The following is a 7500-nucleotide window of genomic DNA, read 5'->3' as shown; positions in this document are numbered from 1 at the left end:
TGCTGAATTTTCAGCATCATTACTCCTGTCTTTAAAGTAGTCCTTGCTTTACATTCTTCTTATTATTTAATTTATATAATTGAATTAAATTACTTATATAGTCATATACTGTGTGTGTATATATATATATATATGTGCAGCTTCGAGCAGATCTCTCAGGTTCTTCAGCGCCTGAGGTTTGATCTGTGCTGCCTGAGGCATTCCCTCGTCTTCCTCTTCTCTAATTCCCTCTGTCTCTCCGTCACTCCATCATTAAACGCGCTGCGTCTTTAAATGCGAGGCAGTAACCGCTTTAACGAATGCAGAGCTTTCGACTGATTTCATAAAGGACTTGGGGATGGTTTCTGAGCCGTCAGGAGCTGGACTTCAGGACGGCCGGCATCAAGATTCTCCGAGAGCTGCAGCGATTCATAATTCATCATCTTCATTCTGAGCTTGACACGAGAGACAGACAGGCAGGAGTGAAGCGTGGGAACAGAAGCGGTCCTGAGCCGCGGCGCCGGGGTCGAGGTGTGAGACGTACCGGGAGAAACCGAGGGCTGACGGGAGGTTTTTACCTCTGTGCGCTTGAGAGAGAATAATGTATGAACACTGTCACTGTTGAGAGATCTGACCGGATAAAAGACCATCACTTTACCCAATGAGAAGAAGAGCTTCCACTTCTGCTGGAGGAGAGAGACTCAACTAATGGAAGAGTTCAGCTGAAAAACAGTATAATGAAGTAATACTGAAAATATTATCCAAAAGATGAGTTGAGAATAGATAGCGTGCACATTTTCTATTCCAGCTTTCAGTTACCTTTTTATTGCATATAATTTCTTAAATGATGATGCTGGTGTGCCTCAGGGCTCGGTTCTTGGACCGTTTCTCTTCTCTGTCTACGTGACGTCACTGGGTTCTGTCATTAAGAAGCATGGCCTTTTAGATCACTGTTATACTGATGACACTTCTATCCTGATGATCAGCTTCTCATCTCATTTCTAGCTGAATGAAGCACCGTCATCTTGAACTCAATCTACCTAAAACAGAACTGCTTGTGGTTCCAGCAAACCCTTCATTTCGTCACGCTTTCAGCATCCAGTTAGACGCATCAGCCATAACTCCTTCAAAACCAGAAGGAAACCCCTGAGGTTATGATTGATGTTCAGCTGATTTCTCAGACCACATTGCTAGAAGTGTCCGGTCCTGCAGATGTGCTTTATTCAACATCAAGAAGATCAGGCCCTTTCTTTCTGAACCTGCTTCACAACTCTTTGTTCAAGCTCTTGTTCTGTCCAGCCTGGACTCTTGTAATGTTTTCTTGTCGGTTCCGTCAGACCTTTACAACCGATAATAACACACGTCAAACTTTAAGGTTAATTTAAGTTTCATGTTCTCTGACGTTGGTTAATGGTCACATGACGTGCAAGTAAACCAAATATTTTGTGTTTTATTTGTTGTCGTTATTACACATCTCAGAAAGCCATGATGTAGTCCAAACATCCAGTAGTGTGTGTTTTCCAGGAAAAGCATGTACTTGACCTCTGCAGACTTCTCAGAAATACTACCGTGTATTTTGCACATCAATTTTTGACAGACATTGAAGTTTGTGATATTCAAGTGGTGTAGATCTGACTGATTGTAAGGAGATAATTATTCCTATCCTAGCCAGCAGCTTGCATTTACAGAAGCGATTGATTCCCGGGAGTGTTTTGTCTGTGTTTTTAGTTGTAATATTCAACAGTTTTTGACAGACGTGATAATATGCACAAAGGTAAGGCTGGAGACTAGTTTATTGTACTTATTTTATAGAATTAGGTTTATGTGCCTTGCATGTTACTCATAGATTGGCATGCTTTGCTTTTTTATTTATTTATTTATTTATCTATTTTAAATCAATTTATAGTTATTTTTTTATCATGAAAGGATAGTTTTGCTGCTTAAAGTTGGTGTTACCATCTCTTGCCGCTTTTTTATTGTTGTTTAAACCCATAAATCATGTTATAAATTATAGTGATACATATATAGAGAGAGAGAGAGATTACAATAAATGTACAAAGAGCAACGTAACAGAACAAAAAAGAAACAGTGAAAAGGTTTCGTAGAAGTGTCGAGTAAATGAACAGAATTTAATTTTTTGGGTGAACTAACACCTTAATGAGATTTGCTGTGTGTGTGTGTGTGTGTGTGTGTGTGTGTGTGTGTGTGTTCTCTGCTGAGGATTGGAGCTGCAGCTGTCAGTCCAGTTGAGCTTCACTCAAATTCAAACACGCACACGCACACCACACACACACACACACACACACTCTGGCAGTAAATGCAGCTCTGGACTCTCAGCAGCAGCTTGAGCTCTCAGTTATTAGATCAGTGTAGAAAAACCAGTAAATCATCACTAAGTCTCCTCATTCTTCAGAGCGGTTAGTTCAGTCAGAGCTCAGTAGTACTAGTGCTGATGGTGATGTGATAAACCTCTAGTCCTGAGTGTTGGAACGATTCCTCGAATCAAATCCCACGTGTTACTACTAACACAACCCTAGCAACCATGCAGAACACCTTAGCAACCACATAACAACACGCTGACACTGTCACAGCAGCTTGAGCAGCAGTTTTCTCTGGTTTTATGGCTCTAATTTAAAGTTTAGTGACTGGTTGTAGTTAAAGCAGGTGAGCGATGCGTGTGTGTGTGTGTGCGTGTGTGTGTTGCAAACATGTAATATTAATGAGCACACAAAGACTCTGTGTCTGTCAGTGTGTTTTATATTATGCTGTTATAGAAGAATTCAGCAGCTCGCTCTCTCTCTCTGTCACACACACACACACACACACACATCAGATGAGAAATGGTGGGTTTCTAGAAATGACTGTCAGCAGCTCTTGACAGCTGAAGTTTGTGATACAGGATGTGTGTGCAGTTTTTCCCCCCTTTTGGCAGAATCTTCAGACTTCAGCATAAAGTTTCCTCTTGTTTTTTCTTTCTTTTTTTGCTGAAACTTCTCCAATAAGTTTTAGCAGCACATTTGTTTTGGGAATGTGCAGTTGAAGATATTCTGGGAATATAAGGCACCAGGTGTGCGTCGGGAAGCGCTGCTCTTGACCGTCATCAAGCGTTTGCTGAGGTTTAATGTGTGAGAGCTCCCTGCTGTTATTGCTTTATGTGACTGCTTTAGTTATTGGCATCAGTCTGATTTGGCCAGTATTAAAATCCAATAATATCAGCTCTTATTTTAGCTTGTTTTTTTTCATGTATGTAAATGCATGTTTGGTTGAAAGAATCAAAGCAAAGTAGGACTATAATTTTAACTTACATTTTTTTTCATTAATGTTTCATGATTTTCTCACAGTGTGACCCTAAACTTGTGCACATATATATATATATATATATATATATATATATATATATATATATATATATATATATATATATATATATATATGTTTATATTTATATATCTAGTGTCGTGAAAAAAACGAAATACTGCTGGGAACTGTAGTTAAGACAAATTAATATCCTGCTTGACATGTAAAAATTATTTTAAAAATATTTCATTTTTAGACTTTGATAATATTTTGAATATGATTTCCATATAAAATTTTCCATCCATCCATCCATTTACTACCGCTTATTCGGGGCTGGGTCGCGGGGGCAACAGTCTAAGCAGGGACGCCCAGACTTCCCTCTCCCCAGACACTTCCTCCAGCTTTTCCCGGGGGAACACCGAGGCATTCCCAGGCCAGCCGAGAGACATAGTCCCTCCAGCGTGTCCTAGGTCTTCCCCGGGGCCTCCTCCCATTGGGACATGCCCAAGCCACCTCAGCTGGCCTCTCTTGATGTGTAGGAGGGTCTACTCCGAGCTCCTCCCGAGTGACTGAACTCCTCACCCTATCTCTAAGGGAGCGCCCAGCCACCCTAAGGAGGAAACTCATTTCGACCGCTTGTATCTGGGATCTCATCCTTTTGGTCATGACCCAAAGCTCATGACCATAGGTGAGAGTAGAAACGTAGATCGACCGGTAAATCGAGAGCTTCGCCTTGCGGCTCAGCTCCTTCTTCACCATGACAGACCAGTACAGTGACCGCATTACTGCAGAAGCTGCACTGATCCGTCTGTCGATCTCTCGTTCCATCCTCCCCTCACTCATGAACAAGACCCCAAGATACTTAAACTCCTCCACCTGAGGCAGGAACTCCTCACCAACCTGAAGGGGGCAAGCCACCCTTGTCCGACTGAGAACCATGGCCTCAGACTTAGAGGTGCTGGTTCTCATCCCAGCCGCTTCACACTCAGCTGCAAACCGCCCCAGCACACACTGTAGGTCTTGGCCAAATACAGCCAACAGGACAACATCATCCGCAAAAAGCAGAGAGACTATCCTGTGGTCACCAAACCGGACCCCCTCCGGCCCCCAGCTGCGCCTAGAAATCCTGTCCATAAAAATAATGAACAGGACCGGTGACAAAGGGCAGCCCTGTCAGAGTCTAACATGCACTGGGAACAAGTCTGACTTAATGCCGTCAATGCGAAACAAGCTCCTTAGCAATGGGCCCTTTACCCCGTATTCCCAGAGCACCTCCCACAGGACACCACGAGGAACCCGGTCAAATGCCTTCTCCAAATCCACAAAACACATGTGGACTGGTTGGGCAAACTCCCAGGATCCCTGCAGTATCCTGAAGAGGGTATAGAGCTGGTCCAGTGTTCCATGTCCAGGACGAAACCCGTATTGTTCCTCTCGAAGATGAGGTTCCACCATCAGACGGATTATCCTCTCCAGTACCTTGGCATAGACCTTCCCAGGGAGGCTGAGGAGTGTGATCTCCCTATAGTTGGAGCACACCCTCCGGTCCCCCTTCTTAAAAAGAGGAACCACCATCCTGGTCTGCCAGTCCAGAGGCACTGTCCCCCGTGTCCACACGATGCTACAGAGGCGTGTCAGCCAAGACAGCCCCACAACATCCAGAGACCTGAGGTACTCTGGGCGGATCTCGTCCACCCCTGGTGCCTTGCAATCGAGAAGCTTCTCAACAGCCTCAGTGACCTCAGCCAGGGTGATGGTCGAGTACCCCCCAGGTCCCCGGCCTCTGCTCCTTCAATGGAAGACACGTTGGCGGGATTGAGGAGATCCTCAAAGTATTCCTTCCACCGCCCAACAATATCCCCAGTTGAGGTCAGCAGGTTGCCACCAGCACTGTATACGGTGCTGGCAGGGCACTGCTTCCCTTTTCTGAGGCGTCGGACGGTTTGCAGGAATCTCTTTGAGGCCGTCCGATAGTCTTTTTCCATGTTCTTCCCAAACTCCTCCCAGACCCAAGTTTTTGCCTGCACAACCACCCGGGCAGCGGTCTGCTTGGCCCACCGGTACCTGTCAGCTGCCTCAGGAGTCCCACAAGCCAACCAGGCCCGATAGGACTCCTTCTTCAGCTTGACGGCATCTCTTACTTCTGGTGTCCACCACCTGGTTCGGGGGTTGCCGCCACGACATGCACCGGAGACTTTACATCCACACCTCCGGACGGCCGCATCGACCAAAGAGGTAGAGAACATAGTCCACTCGGACTCAATGTCTCCAGCCTCCCTCGGGATCCGGTCAAAGTTCTGCCGGAGGCAGGAGTTGAAGATCTCCCTAACAGGGGTCTCTGCTAAACGTTCCCAACAGACCCTCACGGTACGTTTGGGCCTGCCAAGTCTGTCTGGCCTCCTCCCCCGCCAACGGATCCAACTCACAACCAGGTGGTGATCAGTTGACAGCTCCGCCCCTCTCTTCACCCGAGTGTCCAAGACATGCAGCCGGAGATCAGATGATACAACCACAAAGTCGATCATCGACCTCCGCCCTAGTCGTGATGCCACGTGTACTGGTGGACACCCTTATGCTTGAACATGGTGTTCGTTATGGACAGATCGTGACTAGCACAGATTTCCAACAACAGGACACCACTCTGTTTTAGATCGGGGGGCCGTTCCTCCCAATCACGCCCCTCCAGGTGTCACTAGCATCACCAACGTGAGCGTTGAAGTCCCCCAGCAGGACAATAGAGTCCCCGGTTGGAGCACTTTCCAGCACCCCTCCCAAGGACTCCAAGAAGGCCGGGTACTCTACACTGCCATTCGGCCCATAGGCACAAATGACAGTGAGAGTCCTCCCCCCAACCCAGAGTCGCAGGGAGGCAACCCTCTCGTCCACCGGGTTAAACTCCAACACATGGCAGCTAAGCTGGGCTCGCCGCCTCTCACTGCGGCTATATCCCCAGACAATCTAGCTCCTAGGGTCATTCAGGCACTCAAACCCCTCCACCACGTTAAGGTGGTGATCCTAGTAGGGGGATATATTAAAGCTTTTCACTTAAAATGTTGTTAGTTTAGTAATTTAATGTTTTATCATTTGTATTTTTTTTATACGTATATAGTTTTTGCAAATTGTTATTATACTTAAAAATGTGTAAAAACTTTCACTAATAAAAATAATAAATAATACAATGTACAAATAATTACAAAAATGGCACGCTTTATTTAATTTAACATGAAATTTTGAAGAAGAAAGAAAAAAAGAGAATATTTGCATTAAATTCGAAATTGTTATTAATTATTTTTGTTGGGGTTTTTTGGGGCAGTTTTGGCAACTAGTTAAAAATAAATATTTAATGTTTGTTATGTTTCAAGTAAGGATATGTTTTTATGTTTTTTGTGAATGATGATAATCTAGAACGTCGACAGTGTAGTTTGAGCTCATTTTGAGGAATACCGCCCAAGAAATAGAAATAAAAAAGCAGTATTTAATATAATGCCCAATGGACAATAAAAATGGTAGTATTTTTGTAATTATAGAATTACAAAAATGGCAAGTTATGTTGACTATAACACAAAACTTTGACAGAATAAATAAAAATATGACAGTATTTCGAAAGAATTAAGATTTCAGTTTATTATGTTTCAAGTAAGGAAATGCTTTTATTGTTTTCCGCTGATAGTAATCGGTGGTTCTGAGGGATACGTGTCTCTCAGTAGGTGGCGCTGCGGAGCGAGGGTGAACTCTTCTGGTGCTCCTCAGATGTTCTGGAAACATCTCCGCTCTGCTAAGACTGTCAGTCGTGTGTGTTTTGTCGAAGATGACAGGCTTTACAAACCCACTCAGCAGATGTCCTGCTCGCCTGCGATCTTCCCGGAGTCCCCGGAGACTCGTGGGAGAAACACGGTTCAGCTGAGCCTCAGCATGCTGTCAGAGAAAAACCAGCTTCATGTTTGGGTTCCTGACTACAGTCGTGGTTCCATACATCTATTTCTATGCGTATTTTGGAATATCGCATACATACTCTCTGTTTGAATTCTTTTAAAGCTATTTTTTTTTTTATTTGATCTGGTTTTATCTGTGTTTTGTATGTACACTACCGCTCAGAAGTGAGGGATCCTCTTCTGTTCATCAAGACCACTTTTATTTGTTAAAAATACTGAATTTTATTACAATCTTAAATAATGCTTTTTATTTTAATTTAATTTATTTCTATGATGCACAGCTGAATTTTCC

General features: G+C 44.0%; 2 protein-coding genes across 2 annotated transcripts in view; one reads left to right on the top strand and one right to left on the bottom strand.

Annotated features, from left to right (window-relative positions):
* The window catches only part of clstn2a (calsyntenin 2a), a 1097509-nt gene that overhangs the window by 430967 nt on the left and 659042 nt on the right, over window positions 1-7500 (bottom strand). The window lies entirely within an intron of this gene.
* Window positions 1-7500, top strand: part of LOC122361868 (receptor-type tyrosine-protein phosphatase mu-like) — a 184828-nt gene that overhangs the window by 158122 nt on the left and 19206 nt on the right.

Source organism: Puntigrus tetrazona, chromosome 2 (assembly GCF_018831695.1).
Source record: "Puntigrus tetrazona isolate hp1 chromosome 2, ASM1883169v1, whole genome shotgun sequence".
Lineage (NCBI taxonomy): Eukaryota > Metazoa > Chordata > Actinopteri > Cypriniformes > Cyprinidae > Puntigrus > Puntigrus tetrazona.
Note: the sequence above shows the minus strand (reverse complement) of the source record. Positions and strands in the feature narration are given on the sequence as shown.